Genomic DNA, 18,256 nt, shown 5'->3' with positions numbered 1-18,256 from the left:
GAACACCTCTGGGTTTAAAAAAATTAACTTTGTTAGGACTTTTAATTGTCAGGTTTTGAGTGATTTATAGATATTACCCAGAAAGCATTGATTGTTTGTGTGTCCGTTCAGTTGTCTTACTGCTATCAAGTCCAAACCCCACCACCGGCAACAATGTCGCCTATGGGCACAAACCCACCGTCGCTGGACCAGACAGGACTGGCAAAAAGTGCTCTTCACTGACGAGTCGCGGTTTTGTCTCACCAGGGGTGGTGGTCGGATTTGCGTTTATCATCGAAGGAATGAGCGTTACACCGAGGCCTGTACTCTGGAGCGGGATCGATTTAGAGGTGGAGGGTCCGTCATGGTCTAGAGGTGGAGGGTCCGTCATGGTCTGGGGCGGTGTGTCAGGGCATCATCAGACTGAGCTTGTTGTCATTGCAAGCAATCTCAATGCTGTGCGTTACAGGGAAGACATCCTTCTCCCTCATGTGGTACCCTTCCTGCAGGCTCATCCTGACATGACCCTCCAGCATGACAATGCCACCAGCCATACTGCTCGTTCTGTGCGTGATTCCCTGCAAGACAGGAATGTCAGTGTTCTGCCATGGCCAGAAAGTGCCCGGATCTCAATCCCATTGAGCACGTCTGGAACCTGTTGGATCGGAGGGTGAGGGCTAGGGCCATTCCCCCCAGAAATGTCCGGGAACTTGCAGGTGCCTTGATGGAAGAGTGGGGTAACATCTCACAGCAAGAACTGGCAAATCTGGTGCAGTTTATGAGGAGATGCACTGCAGTACTTAATGCAGCTGGTGGCCACACCAGATACTGACTGTTATTTTTAATTTTGACCCCCCCTTTGTTCAGGGACACATTATTCAATTTCTGTTAGTCACGTGTCTGCGGAACTTGTTCAGTTTATGTTTCAGTTGTCGAATCCTGTTATGTTCATACAAATATTTACACATGTTAAGTTTGCTGAAAATAAACGCAGTTGACAGTTAGAGGAAGTTTCTTTTTTTGCTGAGTTTACATGCATCGAACTTGTCTGACGCTTTAAGCACACTGTTTGATAAAATAATTAAGACAGCGAGTCTCTCTCTCCTCCCTGCTGCAGCAAACAGACACCACAGCAAGTGTTTATTGCGCTGTACGTGCCAAAGCTGCAACATAATTACAGCGATTTAGTTTCTTACTTGTTTCTCAAACTGAAAAGTTCTGTTACCTAAATACCATTTGTTTAGGAAAAACATTCCCTATTTCCTCAACCCTTGATCTCTTTACGTGGAACATGTATGTATGCATGCATTTTAGACTAAACATTTATGTCCCTACTCTAAGGCTGATTACTTGACCTGTCAATGTTTTAAATTTGCTGTTTTATGATTTTGTTATAATCCTGTGATTTCTATGGTTTTAACTAGATTACCTGTAGTCTTTCATGTTGTCTGTCTGTAATTGTGTAATGACTTGGTGCTGCCTATCTTGGCCAGGACACTCTTGATAAAGAGATTTCAAATCTCAATGAGTGCAGGTTAAATACAAGTTTAAATTAATAAATGTCATATTCTAGCTCTGAGTCAGTGCTTCAGTCCCCCATCCAGAATAGGCCATGTATATGTAGTGAATGAAATGGACTTTGTGCATCTTATCTTTGGTGTCATAAACAATCCTTGGTTCCTGCCTGTGTCTGTTCAAGAGAGGAGGGGGAGGGCCCCCCCCCCCCCCCAGCGGGAACATCTTCCCAGGGGAACATCTGGAAGAACGCCCAGAATGTGTTCTTTAAGTTAAGATAGAGACAGAGCCAGTCACATGTGGTGAAAGCACTCGTGAGAGAGATCATAACCAGGTGGGGTCTGCCATCAAACATTATTAGGCCCTTGACTATATTTTGGCAGGTCAAGGGGGCACTTGTGCAATCATTGGTGATGAATGTTGTACTTTTGTCCCAGATCACTTCTCAAATGTGACTGATTTTGTCACGCCCTGGCCTTAGTTATCTTTGTTTTCTGTATTATTTTAGTTAGGTCAGGGTGTGACAGGGGGGATATTTGTGTGTATTTGTCTCGTCTTGGGTGGTTGTATTGTATAGGGGGTTTTGTAGAGTGTATGGGGTTGGGTTCAGTGTAGGTGTTTAGGAAAGTCTATGGTTGCCTGGTTTGGTTCTCAATCAGAGACAGCTGTTTATTGTTGTCTCTGATTGGGAGCCATATTTAAGGCAGCCATAGGCATTAGGCTGGTGTGGGTAATTGTCRATGTGTAAGTTGCCAGTGTCTGCACTTATTGTTTGAATAGCTTCACGGTCGTCTGTTTGTTGTTTTGTTTAGTTTGTATAGTGTTCGTTTCGTTTTCGTCTTCTCGTCAATAAAGAAGTATGTATTGTTATCACGCTGCGCCTTGGTCCACTCTTCCTCATCAAGATGATCGTGACAGATTTTGCCGAATACATTGCCACTGTTGCTAAGAATAATTCTCCAAAACCACATTGGACGCTTGCAACTTGGTTTGAATCCCTGTTTGTAAATTGGGGATCCCAAATTGCCCAGTGCAGTGTGTGTTTTTTGTTTAGTTTGCTTAATTGTGTTATTAACATGCTGTAAGGCAATTTGTGCCTCTCTGACTGGTAAGATTTCAACTGTTATTATGTTGTTTTCTGCTCCTCCAGAGAATGGTGAAACTAATGAGCTACCAACTCTGGATGACCTCCCATTTCCCCCTTGTAGATGCAGACGATAAGTAATGATTGAAGTTTCTTTTCTTTTAAGTTGAGGGTAAGGTCATCTAAACCCTTAATCTGTTTTACATTATGTGGAACATAGAGCTGATGATCAAGGTCTTTGCAGAATTGTTAAACAATAGGCTTTTATATCTTGACTAGGTTGATGTCCCAGGGACAATTAGTGAAAAACATCGGACAATCCAACCAGATGGTGGAAAGAGGTATGGAAACAATGGATAGCATTGAGAGTTGTTCACCTCTGAATCTACAGATTCCTTGTGTATGTATTTTTTTATATACTCACACACGTTGGTTATAACTTCTTGATTGTACATTTTAGCTTTATTATGATTTATGATAATTTTATAGAACCTCCTTTTGATAGAAGCTCAAATCTAAATGCTTACTTTTAAATGTAATTATTGTTAATCACACAAGTGATAAAAGGATGGAATCTTGTGAATGAAATTTACTTTGTGCATCTTATCTTTGGTCTCATTGTCACGATAGTCTAATGGGGTGTCAAACTCTGCGCCCGCGGGCCAAATTTGGCCCTCGGGTAATTATATTTGGCCCGCGAGACAAATACCAAATTACTACTAGAGCTGGCCCGCCGGTATTATACAGCGCATTCACCGCTAATACTACGAATCCCATAATGCTCTGCTGTTGTTTTCGCGCGCCAATCAGGACAGGACCCAGAAAACGCCCTCTCTAGTCATAGCAAACATAGACGCTTACAACTGTCAGCGCGCTATCCCTTCCCAAAAATGGCGAAAAGAAAGGCAGAAAACAGGAGCTTTCTGGACAAGTGGGAGGGCAGAATGTCTGTTTACATATGGTAAAAGACAAACCTGTTTGTCGTGTTTGTGGAGTCAACGTGGCTGTAAGTAAGGAGTACAACGACACTATGAAACGAAACACCATGACAAATACAAGGACCTGGACATGACTCAAAGGAGCCAGAAAGTAGAGGAGATGAAAAGAAGTTTGGTTTCACAACAGAATATGTCAAAAAAGGCCACATCCACAAGTGAGGCTGCTGTAAAGGCTAGTTATATAGTGGCCAGCAGAGATCGCAAAATCAGCCCGGCCCTCCTTAATAGGGAGAGTTCGCTGAAAAAGCATTAATCAGTGTCAAGTAATTAAGGTTTTTTCCTTTGTGCACTTTTTCTTGCTCAACAGGCATGGCTGTGAATGGTTGATTGATTTATTATCATTTTATTTGTAAAATTATTAGCCAGTGGAAACAGAAAAGAAAAAAAAAAATTGTATTTAAATCAGAAGGCTGCAATAGAAAAGAGGCATACGATTTTTATTTAAATTTTATTTATTTAATAAATGAATGCCATATGGTTTTTTTCATTTGAAATTCGAATTTTGCATGTCTCCACTATTAAATTATCTTATTATTGTCATGGGGTATAACGCACGATGCTTTGTTCCCCCATTTCTACAATGTGTTAAAGCAAACACTTTGTTTGCGTCCATATTAAACAGGTTAATTTGTGCAATGTTTGGCCCGCGACTCTTTGTTCAGGTCTTTACATTTTGGCCCACGTGTATTTGAGTTGGACACCCCTGGTCTAATGCAGAACCACTTGTATAGTTCCTTGATTCTAGATGTTAGGGTTTTTCTGGCCTTGGGTTGATTCGGCCAGTTGATAACTGTGTCATGTTAATACTTTTCGTTGCTCCAGATAGTGTAGGGTGCTTGTGTGTACACTTTGAGAAGCGATTCTTCGTTCCAGTTTAAACGCTCGGTCCTCAATTCTATGTCCTCGTACTGAGATGAGCAAGTGATTCTTAGGCATATCTTGGATAGAGAGAAGTAGATCTCTCCTAAAGTTGTTAAAACGTCGGGTGTCGATGTGCAGTTTATCGAAAGTTGTCCAACGAGGTAACGCGTGTGGCATGACTAGTCGAGCGCGATCGCCTTCCCCGGTGTCGTAGTAAGTGTGAGAGTGTTTGGAATGTGAGCGTTGTTAGGTGCTAATCGTTAGTAGTTGTGGTAATGCACTGATTACCGGGCCTATTCCTGTGTGGTAGTTGGTGATGGAGAAGCCTTCTGTTGGGAAGTCGGTGAGACTGTGTGCGGTGGGAGGGTTGCTGGTGGGAGGATCCGACCTTTTTGACGAGGCGCCTGACGCAGGAGGGAAACCGGCATGGCGTCTTCAAAAGCTTTCGGTTTAGCAGTTCTATATCTCCGGCTCTGATTTAATTTGTTTTTTTGTCTTAAAAACTTCATAAGGTAGTTAATTTAAACCGACTTATAGCAGTTTATAGCAGTTTATTGCGATTTTCTGGAGTTTCTTTGTCAGGCGTTATCACGAGTTGTGCACCTCTCCGGTACATCGGCGTTAGCAGCTAATTTCTACAGGAGTAGAGGACATCTTTCAACCAAAAGATGATTGTTCTGGACAAAGGACCACTTGCCCAAGATTCTGATGGAAGATCATCCAAAAGTAAGAGCTATTTATGATGTTAATTCGTATATCTGTGGAAAGATGTAAAATTATTAGTCCGCCATTGATTTAGGCATGGTCTCGCTGTAACGCACGCTGAATGTCGAGTAACGTTAATTTTAAAAATCTAACAACAGGTTGCATTAAGAACTAATGTGTCTTTCATTTGCTGTCCAACCTGTATTTTTTTGTCAAGTTTACGATTAGTTATCGATTAGATTAGGGCCTCTCCAAGATGCGCCGGCCAGATTGCCTGAAATGTTGCTACTAATCACATTGGATAACCACGATTTGTGCTGCTAAATATGCACATTTTCGAACAAAACCTATATGCATTGTGTAATATGATGTACAGGACTGTCATCTGATGAAGTATATCAAGGTTAGTCAAAAATTATATATCTTTTGCTGATTGTTACGATCGCTAACCTTTGCTACTGGTAAACGGCTTGTGTCCGGCTATTGTGGTAAGCTAATATAATGCTAAATTGGTTTTCGCTGTAAAACACTTAAAAAATCTGAAATATTAGCCGGATTCTCAAAATATTGGTCTTTCATTTGCTGTACGCTGTGTATTTTTCAGAAATGTTTTATGATGAGTATTTCGGATTTGACGTTGGTCTCTGTAATTATTCTGGCTGCTTCGGCACTATTTCAGATTGCAGCTGCAATGTAGAACTGTGATTTATACCTGAAATATGCACATTTTTCTAAAAAACATATGCTATACAATAAATATGTTATCAGACTGTCATCTGATGAAGTTGTTTCTTGGTTAGTGGCTATATATATCTTTATTTGGTCGAAATTGTGATAGCTACCTATGCAGGAAAAAAATTGTGGAAAAAAAAAGTTGTGTCTTTGCTATCAGTGTTAGCTAATAGATTTACATATTGTGTCTTCCCTGTAAAACATTTTAAAAATCAGAAATGATGGCTGGATTCACAAGATGTGTATCTTTCATCTGGTGTCTTGGACTTGTGATTTAAGAATATTTAGATGCTAGTATTTACTTGTGACGCTATGCTAGGCTATGCTAGTCAGCTTTTTTACTGTGGGGTGCTCCCGGATCCGGGATTGGGACCAATTAGAAGTTAATTTAATATAACTGAACACGAAATACAAAAATCACAAGGTGAAACAACGAAAATCGAAACAGTCCTGAAAAGTGACACAACACAAAAACAACTACCCACAAACACAGGTGGGAACAGGCTACCTAAGTATGGTTCTCAATCAGAGACAACGATAGACAGCTGCCTCTGATTGAGAACCACACCCGGCCAAAACACATAGAAAAGGACAACATAGAACAAAACATAGAATGTCCACCCCAACTCACGCCCTGACCAAACCAAAATAGAGACATAAAAAAGGAACTAAGGTCAGGGCGTGACAGTACCCCCCCCAAAGGTGCGGACTCCGGCCGCAAAACCTGAACGTATAGGGGAGGGTCTGGGTGGGCATTTCACCGCAGTGGCAGCTCTGGTGCGCGGGAACGTCGCCGCCGACCCTGGACTAGGGACCCTTGCAGTGGACCCCGGACAGGAGGGCGACTCCGGCAGCTCCGGACAGGAGGAACTCCGGCAGCCCGGACAGGAGGAGACTCCGGCAGCTCCGGACAGGAGGGAGACTCCGGCAGCTCCGGACAGGAGGGAGACTCCGGCAGCTCCGGACAGGAGGGAGACTCCGGCAGCTCCGGACAGGAGGAGACTCTGGCAGCTCCGGACTGACGCCCGTCGCTGGAGGCTCCGGACTGACGGCCTTCGTTGGAGGCCTCGTGCCATAACTCCTTACTGGAGGTTTCGTGCCATAGCACTCACTGGAGCTTCGTACCATGGATCCTCACTGGAGGCTTCGTGCCATGGTCATCACTGGAGGCTTCGTGCCATGGATCAACACTGGAGGCCTCGTGCCATGGATCATCACTGGAGGCTTCGTGCCTTGGATGATCACTGGAGGCTTCGTGCCTTGGATGATCACTGGAGGCTTCCTGCCATGGATCATCACTGGAGGGCTTCGTGCCATGGATCATCACTGGAGGCTTCGTGCCATGATCATCACTGGAGGCTTCGTGCCATGGATCACCACGGAGGCTTCTTGCCATGGATCATCACTGGAGTGGAGAGACACAAAGGAGGCCTGGTCTGGCAGCAGGCCACAGGACTCACCAGGCTGGGGAGACATGCAGGAGGGTTAGGCTTAGCACAGGCACAGACTCACCAGGCTGGGAGACATGCAGGAGGCCTCTTCCTTAGCCGAGGCACCGGATACACTGGGCCGTGGAGGCACACTGGCCGTCTCGAGCGCAGAGCTAGCACAACTCGTCCCGCTGGATACCCCCTGTAGCCCGGCAAGTGCGGGAGTTGGAAACAGGCCGCACTGGGCTGTGCTGGCGAACCGGGGACACCGTGCATATGGCTGGTGGCAGTATAACCCGGGCCGAGGAAACGCACTGGAGCCAGATGCGCTGAGCCGGGCATCATCCCTCCTGGCTTGATGCCCACTCTAGCCCGGCCGAGCGAGGAGCTGCGATGTAGCGCAACCGGGCTATGCGTGCGCACTGGGGACACAGTGCGCTTCACCGCTTACCCGGTCACGTCTCTCGCCACGGTAAGCACGGGAGTTGGCTCAGGTCTCCTTACCTGACTCCGGCCAATCTCCCTGTGTGCCCCCCCCAAAACAATTCTGGGGCTGCCTCTCGTGCACATTTCCTCGAGCCAACTCCTCATAGCGTCGCCGCTCCGGCTCTAGCAGCCTCCAGCTCCTCTTTAGGACGGCGATACTCTCCCCCGTTGTGCCCAGCGGTCCCTTCCGTCCAAGATTTCCTCCCATGTCCAGGAGTCCATTCCACCACGCTGCTTGGTCCTTTGGTGGTGGGGTAGTTCTGTAACGATCGTCTAATGGAGGAGACCAAAAAACGCAGCGTGGTAAGTGGCCATGTTAATTTAATATAAACTGAACACGAAATACAAAATCACAAGGTGAAACAACGAAAATCGAAACAGTCCTGAAAGGTGACAACAACACAAAACAGGAAACAACTACCCACAAACACAGGTGGGAACAGGCTACCTAAGTATGGTTCTCAATCAGAGACAACGATAGACAGCTGCCTCTGATTGAGAACCACACCCGGCCAAACACATAGAAAAGGACAACATAGAACAAAACATAGAATGCCCACCCCAACTCACGCCCTGACCAAACCAAAATGTAGACATAAAAAAGGAACTAAGGAGGGCCTCCCGGATGGCGCAGTGGTCTAGGGCAGAGCCAGAGTCTCTGGGTTTGCGCCCAGGCTCTGTCGCAGCCGGCCGCGACCGGGAGGTCCGTGGGGCGACGCATAATTGGACTAGCGTCGTCCGGGTTAGGGAGGGTTTGGCCGGTAGGGATATCCTTGTCTCTTCGCGCTCCAGCGACTCCTGTGGCGGGCCGGGCGCAGTGCGCGCTAACCAAGGGGGCCAGGTGCACGGTGTTTCCTCCGACACATTGGTGCGGCTGGCTTCCGGGTTGGAGGCGCGCTGTGTTAAGAAGCAGTGCGGCTTGGTTGGGTTGTGCTTCGGAGGACGCATGGCTTTCGACCTTCGTCTCTCCCGAGCCCTTACGGGAGTTGTAGCGATGAGACAAGATAGCAATTACTAACGATTGGATACCACGAAAATTGGGGAGAAAAGGGGGTAAAAAAAAAACTAACTTACGTCAGGGCGTGACACTCATAAACAATCATTGGTTCCTGCCTGTATCTGGTCAAGAGAAGAGGGGGAGGGCCCCCTCCAGGGGAACATCTGGCAGAACGCCCAGAATATGTTCTTTAAGTTAAGATAGAGACAGAGCCAGTCACATGTGTGAACCGATCCAATAAATCATGTTTATGTAGGTTTAGATGGCAGTATAGAAGGCTCTATGTAAGGAACGTCCTTTTAGAGCTCCCTTCAGACCGGTACTTATGCATCTAAGTTTGACTGTGACCTCTCCAGCTTGCTGACAATAAAGAGTGATTCATTTAATATTGACTTTGAGTGTCCTGGTGTAAGAATTTCCACAACATATACTCAGCGCCTAACCACACTGTCCACGGGTCACTCCCCACCCAGCCCTCCCTTCGCCTCCCTCCCTCCTTCCGTAACTGAACACAGAGTGTGTGACCCACCAGTGGCCTCCACAATCGCTCCAGGAGGACAATGACTTCAAACTGCTGCTTCCTCAACTGTTCATGGCCATGTGGCTCTCCCTCAGGTTACCCTGTCGGAACATCAGACACAGCTGGTCATCACGGTTGGCGATGACGCAAGTGCYGCTGAAGAGCAGCGTCTGCTCTCTTCTTGGGCCGGGAGATCTGGTCCTCAGAAGAACCGGAGAAGAGGACCTATTCCCGGGCAGCACGCCACCTGGCGCAAGTTGAGAGCAAGGATTGAAACTCCGGACTCATCACTCTCTCACTCAGAGAGTGACCCACCAGTTACCTGAGAGGCCTTTCATTTGTATTTCTCCCCTCCCCCCAACCTTTATTAAAGAACTACTTTGTTTTGAGCACCATAAATCGGTCTCCTGCTGTCTTATTTTATTGTGAGTTTCACCTCTGATTCCCCTGGGCTGCCACATTTGGTGGAGAATGAGGGCACAACCCTCCCATGCTCTGAACTCACAATAAAATAAGACATCATTACGGAAGATACTGTAACTCAGCTGGTGCAAGGCCAAACGCAGAAAACCCAAAGCCTCATTGCACTTCAGGAGGCCYTAACACAGCTTAGCCAAGCCATGGTCCAGCCGGACCGAATGACAGAACCAGGCACGGTCCTCACCAAGCTAACTATTGGAGAGGACATTGAAGCGTATCTAGAGGTATTTGAGCACACTGCAGAGAGAGTGATGGCCCAAGGAGGACTGGGCTGGCCCAGAGGACTGTAGAGACTTGGCACTGGCGGACATCAACAACTATGCAGCTCTGAAAACGTGCATCTTGGCCCATTATGGGCAACCTACCAACCCAGGCCCAACGGTTTCCTTCCTGGGCCTATAATGGCCACGCCCCGGTGAGACCACACTGGGAGATACGATAAGTTACCCCACCAGCCGTGTGGAAGTGCAAATGCCTCAAGGTAGCTTTGTGATTGTAGCTGGGGTAGTAGAGAAAGTGCCAGTAGATGTCCTACTGGGCCAGGAGTGCCCAATTCCAGAGATTCTGGAGCAGAGGTGCCACAGCCCCTAGGAGAAGAGCTTAGGGGAAGAGAACGGTTTTCTGACATAGAAGCATCATGCAAGTCTGTGCCGCCGCTTCCCCGCCCACCTCTTCAGACTCTGTGGAGGCCCCAGCCAATCCCCCCTCGGCACCGAGGTGAAGAGAAGCTTGAGGAGGAGAATTCCTCAGGTGAAATGTTTTCAGAGTTTCACTTTGTGGAGGAAGGAAAGGGAACTTCACCGGGACAGTTCGGCACTGGGAGACGAAGTGGTAGAACAACTCTTAGTGCCCAAATGTTACATCTCAAAAGTTCTATACCTAGCCCACTCACATTTGCTTGGAGCACACCTAGGAGTGGAGAAAACCAATGATCGGATCCGGGCTCCGTTCTACTGGTCCGGAGTGAAGAGGGCAGTCCAGGATTACTGCCGGTAGTGCGAGGAATGCCAGAAAACAGCCCCAAAAGGTAACCTACAGTACAAAACTATTGAGATTTAACTTAGCGCYCGCTATATACACGCATGTTTCCAGTTAAAAATCAGACCCGTCCTGAAACTGTGGGCCTGAACTACTATTAAAACTCGGCCTGAAAAACGACGATCATTCAACATTTTGGTGACAATAATGCCCTTATTGCTGTATACTTTGGAAGTTTTGGAATTAGGCACTTGATCAAATGTCTTTATAGGTGTTGGCAGAATGTTTCATTTTGCAGTGACATTTGCTGTATCTGACGTTTCTGAAATACAAATACAATTGCAAATTGTTTGTGGACCTGTAAACAGATAATTTGAATTCAATAATGTTTTGCATTTAATTTTCCCCGAACCTATTAGTTTGGTGAACGAGGATGCCTGGAAGTATTTCTACAATATCCCTACCTCCACTGGAGCAGTTATTTCCTCACGCGGTCGAACCAACAATCCCATGGGACAGATGGATGTTGTCGTTTGAGGTGTACATGGTAGCTACCAGCCTGGATGTGGTTATTATTATTGTGCTTCTGAAGAGACTGCCTTTTCGGCACCGCACACAGCATGTGGGTGAGTCAGAGACACAGTACGTTAGTGATCTTAAAGGGCTAGGGAAATCATGTCAGTTGGTTTATTTTAGAGATTAAATGATCAGGCACCAGTTTATTGAAATAACCTCAAGCTCACTCTGTGGAGAGGCTTCTCCTTGAAGATGATGATCTGACTTTAGCAAAAACTGTTTCCCAATTGGAATCAGCACCTCACTGTGCAACTAAGATCACTGAGGCACAGCCACATGCTTCCAGTGCTGTTCAAGCTGTGCAGCAGTCTCAGTGCTCAGACTGTAGCCGTCACTCAGACAGTGACATGAGTGCGTCAGTGCAGTTGATGAGAACCAAGGGGAGTCAACGTTGTGCCAACTGTTGTTCCAACCAATCCTCCACCAAATTTCACAGTGGGTGCGAGACACTGGCTTGTAGGTCTCTCCAGGTCTCGCACCCACTGTGAAATTTGGTGGAGGATCAGTGATGATCTGGGGATGCTTCAACAAGGCTGGAATCGGGCAGATTTGTCTTTGTGAGGACGCATGAATCAAGCCACGTACACGGTTGTCCTGGAAGAAAACTTACTTCCTTCTGCWCTGACAATGTCKCCCAAKTCTGAGGATTGGTTTTTCCAGCAGGACAATGTTCCATGGCACACAGCCAGACCACCAGATCAAGACCCTGTCATGGCCAGCCCAATCTCCAGACCTGAATCCCATTGATAACCTCTGGAATGTGATCAAGAGGAAGATGGATGGTCACAAGCCATCAATCAAACAAAGCCGGGCTGCTTGAATTTTTGCGCCAGGAGAGGCATAAAGTTACCCAACATCAATATGTAAGACTGGTGGAGAGCAGTTCATAGAATAAAGCAAAAATGTTTATGTTACCCAAACACATACGTATAAATAGTAAAACCAGAGAAACTGATAATTTTGCAGTTGTCTCTTAACGTGGTCATAAAAATACTTTTTGACAAGTTATAAGCATGAAAATAAAGATGCTTAAAACATTTGACATTTTGGAGAGATTTTTGGACACTATAGGGGCCTCCTTGGCCTTGTTAAAGACAAATGTCTATAAAGAATGATTGGTATAAGATATCTGCTCCATTTTTGGGGCACATGTTAACAAGATGTTGGGGAATCACTCGAGGGGCATATTGACCAACTGAGCATCTCAGTGTACAGCTCAGTAGGCATTTTGTACAGCTCAGTAGGCATTTTGTTACATTTCAGTCTTCTGTGATATATTTAAAGTGGCATATTGTGTTGCAAACTCAAAAATTAATACATTTAAACTATATCTGACATGTTACTGGTGTCTTCTTTTTTAAGTCCATAACTATGTGTGTGAAGTGTACACTTTTGTTTCACTGTAGATTTGTTTAAGACTACCAAGAAACACTGGGTGCCCATGATTTAGCCCACTGCAGTAATAGGTTATTAAGGGGGGGGGGGGGTAAATTGATCTGTTTAAGTCATAAGTCAAGGGCCCATCTTTTTTTGTAACAGCATTAATAATGGAATTTCACAATTTTCATCCATATTAAGAGATACAAAGATAAAGCAAAAAACAGCACTCACTTACACGTTCCTGCATACATATATACATACAATCTTCCTCTCCCCGCTCGGCACTTCTCTCACTTCATCCCCATCATTCAATACATACATTTTAAACAAATATACAAATAGAAATTAAACACAAAAGCTCAGTTTAAACCAAGAAGTTAGGTTCAACACATGGAACGTACAATGTCTGAAATAAATAGATCACCACCATTCTAAGAGAACCCTTGCAGCACAATATCTGATACCTCAGGTTCTAGATAATTTAGATACGGTTCCCATACTTTTTAGAACTGATCTGTTTTAGAATGCAATGTACAAGTCAGATATTCCAGTGGCACCCATTCAAATAGCATCTTATGCCAATCTTTGATAGAAGGAACCTTATCACTAATCCACTGTAAAAGGATGTTTTTCCTTGCTGTGAAGGTAAGGATGTTGTAAAGCCTCCTCTTACCCACAGAAGTAACATGTCTGCTAGGGTCACCTACCAGTAAAGAAACTGGGTCCAATTCTAGATCGACCCCTGGGATCTTTTCAAATTCTTGCAGAACACCAGAACAGCATCTTTGTATTTTGGAACATGACCATAAACAATGTGTTACGGTGCCTGTATCAGTTTTACATTTAACTTCTAGTTGGTCCCAATCCCGGATCCGGGAACACCCTCATCAGTAAAAAAGCTGACTTGCATAGCCTAGCATAGCGCCACAAGTAAATACTAGCATCTAAATATCATGAAATCACAAGTCCAAGACACCAGATGAAAGATACACATCTTGTGAACCCAGCCATAATTTCTGATGTTTAAAATGTTTTACAGGGAAGACACAATATGTATTTCTATTAGCTAACCACGATATCCAAAGACACAACTTTTTTCCCCCACCATTTTTTTACTGCATAGGTAGCTATCACAAATTCGACCAAATAAAGATYTAAATAGTCACTAACCAAGAAACAACTTCATCAGATGACAGTCTGATAACATATTTATTGTATAGCATATGTTTTGTTCGAACAATGTGCATATTTCAGGTATAAATCATAGTTTTACATTGCAGCCACCATCACAACTCTCACCAAAGCAACTAGAATAACTACAGAGAGCAACGTGAATTACCTAAATACTCATCATAAAACATTTATGAAAAATACACAGCGTACCGCAAATGAAAGACAAAGATCTTGTGAATCCAGCCAATATTTCAGATTTTTTAAGTGTTTTACAGCGAAAACACAATTTAGCATTATATTAGCTTACTACAATAGCCAACCACACAGCAGCATTGATTCATGCACGTTAGCGATAGCGAATAAACCAGCAAAAGATATTACATTTTTCACTAACCTTCTCAAAACTTCATCAGATGACAGTCCTATAACATCATATTACACAATACATATATTGTTTGTTCGAAAATGTGCATATTTAGCGGCACAAATCGTGGTTATACAATGAGAATAGTAGCCAAGCTGCCAACAAAATGTCGGGAGAAATCTTGGGAGAGGCACCTAATCTAATCAATAACTAATCATAAACTTGACAAAAAAATACAGGTTGGACAGCAAATGAAAGATACATTAGTTCTTAATGCAACCGCTGTGTTAGATTTTTTAAATTAACGTTACTACGACATACAGCGTGCGTTAAAGCGAGACCGCACCGAAATTAATGGCGGAATAGTAGTGTAACATTTTTCAACAGAACAACGAATTAACATCATAAATAGTTCTTACTATTTGATGAGCTTCCATCAGAATCTTGTGCAAGTTGTCCTTTGTCCAGAAGAATCGTTGCTCGGTTGTAGATTGTCGTCTTCAACTTTGGAATTAGCAGCAAACATTAGCCATGTGACGAAGACGTGTCCAACTCACTATAACGCAGCACAAATGAAATACCGAAAATCGCAATATACTGATATAAACTGATATAACTCGGTTTAAAATAACTACATTATGATGTTTTAACACCTATATCGAATAAAATCAGAGCCGGATATATCTAAAGCCTATAACGAGAGCTTTTCAGAATGCAATCCTGAGGTCTGTCTTGCGTCATGATGAACGTTGAAAAGAGTGCACACCCGGTTCCAAGAGCTTTTATTCGGCCTCAGATCTACCTAGACACACCATTCCAATTCTCACTGCTTACTGACATCTAGGGGAAGGCGTATGCAGTGCATGTCGACCCATAGATTACATGGAAATTTATAAACTGACCCTGGAACAGAGCCCCCGATTTGAGATTTTTCAGTTCCTGACAGGAAGTTTGCTGCAAAATGAGTTCTGTTTTACTCACAGATATAATTCAAACGGTTTTAGAAACTAGAGAGTGTTTTCTATCCAATAGTAATAATAATATGCATATTGTACGAGCAAGAATTGAGTACGAGGCAGTTTAATTTGGGAACGAATTTTTACAAAGTCGAAATGGCGCCCCCCTATTGAGAAAATGTTTTAAGACACTGAGGAGAAGAGGAAGAGGGGATAAAGGCATGTCTGCGATTTGGGGATATATGCAATCTGTGTATTATTCTTAACTGGATAGCTCTAGTACGATTACATATAGATATTGTTTTTGCATATCTCCAAATGTCCTCCCACATCTCTTCGTCAATAGTAACAGACAATTCTTTCTCCCGCACTTGTTTCACCCTCTGTGTGTCAACAGCAGAAAAGGACCTTACAGCATCATAAAACAAACTTAGACATTTTCGTTTGTGGGGGAAAAAAGCATTCTTTCAATGACAGACACATCAGGGTTGCCAATTAAGGTGGTGCTCTTCAAAATGTGTCTTATTGTAGAAAGTGGAAAAAGTCCTGCTTTGGGAGTCGGTACTTCTCAYTTCTGTTATACTCACAGACATTATTTTAACAGTTTTAGAAACTTTAGAGTGTTTTCTATCCAAATCTACCAATTATATGCATATCCTTGCTTCTGGGCCTGAGTAACAGGCAGTTTACTTTGGGCACGCTTTTCATCCGGACGTCAAAATACTGCCCCCTAGCCTTAAGAAGTTTTAACCCCGGTGTCCTGAAAACGGAGAGCCACACACTCCAGGAGCTCAGATGCAATAATGTAATAACTTAATAACCAACGTTTCGACAGACAAGCTGTCTTCATCAGGGTATAACGACTAACACTGCAGGTCACTCGTTTTTATAGTGTCAAAGGACACACACAGGTGTCTGTAATCATGACCGGGTGTGGCTTGACATCATTGGTTAATTTTGAGATATAAATAGAACATACAAAAAACATGAATGGATAGCATACAATCATAGATAACATTTTGCTACATAGGCCTACAAACATTTATAATGAATAGCAAAATCACAATAATCACAATAATGGCTTCAGATCAAAGTCTACGTTGAGCCCGAGGGGAGCAATGGTCTTTAAATTAAAGATCCGGGCAGCCTCTCGTTTTAACAATAAGGGAGGGTGACGTCTTCGATGCCGATATAACGTAGGGATGAAATCGAGTGGTTCACTTCCAAAAAGTGGGCCGCAACTGGGTACGTCGAGTTTTTGCACCTAATGGTACTACAATTTGCACTTTTAATTTACTCTTGGTTTTACCCAGATCATTTTACCACAAGGACAAGTTAAGATACATAACACCTTTGATTGGGATCTGTTTCCCTGTTTGGGGGTGTTTAAAGGATCTACATTTGTAAGTGACATTGCATTGAGCGCAGCCGTTACATTTGTAATTTTCATCCGGTGGAGGTGCAAATAGACATTGTGCAAGGATAAATCAGTTTACCAATTGAGATTTCTGTCCCGCAAGAATATGACCAAGGGAGGGTCCGAAAACACATTACCAATACGGTCATCGGATCTTAGAATGTGGCAATGTTTGTGAACGATTCCCTTAATTTGTTCAGAGCACTTTAAATAGCAGGTAGTGAAGACGCAAGAATGCTTATTTTTGCGAGACTGTCCTTGAAAAAGATTAAGGGACATTTTAATGTTTGTGCTTTTCTTAACTCATTTCTGTGTTCTATACATGTGCTGTTCTATAAACCAATTTCTGTGTTCATGCAAGTGGCTGACTGTATAAGTCACACCTATCAGTAACTGCAGTAAGTAGGCAGTAAGCAGTAAGCCCAGACCGTGTTTTGAGAACAAACAAAAGATCTCAGTTTCAAGGTCTCAGTTTAGAGAAAGAAGCCTCGTGAGGTGTTGGTCTGTCACGTTATGAAACAGTATTGGTCAGTCACATGGATGAAACAAAATGGTAATGATTAATGAATTATTCTAAATCATGCATATGTAACTAGTCTGTGTATAGCCGTATATAAGACAACTGTTGGGACTGCCCCGGCAAGAGTTTTTCCTGACAGACGTGTGTACTATAGTGCAATGAGTTGGTTGGAACCTTTCCAGCGCGCTGACAAATAAACTATTATTCATTTAAGATTGACTTTCAGTGTCCCTGCGTAAATACTTGTTTTTGATTTTCTCAATGGCAGTATTAATCTGACAATTTTTGTACCCTCTCCCCTTGAATTTTTTTTGCATCTCAGCCATGTTTTTGATGCGACAGAATTGTCTGTAGGGCTAACTGTATGTAATGGGAAGCGGGTGACAGCTATCAGCCCTCAAACTGTTACGATCAAGATGTTTCCTATAAAGATCAGTGTATAGAAGTGTCAGTATCAGTGTATACAAGTAAAACTAAATYCATGCTCTTCAATCGATCGCTGCCTGCACCTGCCCGCCCGTCCAACATCACTACTCTGGACGGTTCTGACTTAGAATATGTGGACAACTACAAATACCTAGGTGTCTGGTTAGACTGTAAACTCTCCTTCCAGAGTTAAATCTAGAAATGGCTTCCTATTTTGCAACAAAGCATCCTTCACTCATGCTGCCAAACATACCCTTGTAAAACTGACCATCCTACCGATCCTCGACTTCGGCAATGTCATTTACAAAATAGCCTCCAATACCCTACTCAATAAATTGGATGCAGTCTATCACAGTGCCATCCGTTTTGTCACCAAAGCCCCATATACTACCCACCACTGCGACCTGTACGCTCTCGTTGGCTGACTCTCGCTTCATACTCGTCGCCAAACCCACTGGCTCCAGGTCATCTACAAGACCCTGCTAGGTAAAGTACCCCCTTATCTCAGCTCGCTGGTCACCATAGCAGCACCCACCTATAGGACCTGCTCCAGCATGTTTATCTCTCTGGTCACCCCCAAAACCAATTCTTCCTTTGGCCACCTCTCCTTCCAGTTCTCTGCTGCCAATGACTGGAATGAACTACAAAAATCTCAAACTGGAAACACTTATCTCCCTCA

This window comes from Salvelinus sp. IW2-2015, unplaced genomic scaffold (assembly GCF_002910315.2).
Source record: "Salvelinus sp. IW2-2015 unplaced genomic scaffold, ASM291031v2 Un_scaffold16593, whole genome shotgun sequence".
In the NCBI taxonomy this organism is placed as follows: domain Eukaryota; kingdom Metazoa; phylum Chordata; class Actinopteri; order Salmoniformes; family Salmonidae; genus Salvelinus; species Salvelinus sp. IW2-2015.
Note: the sequence above shows the minus strand (reverse complement) of the source record.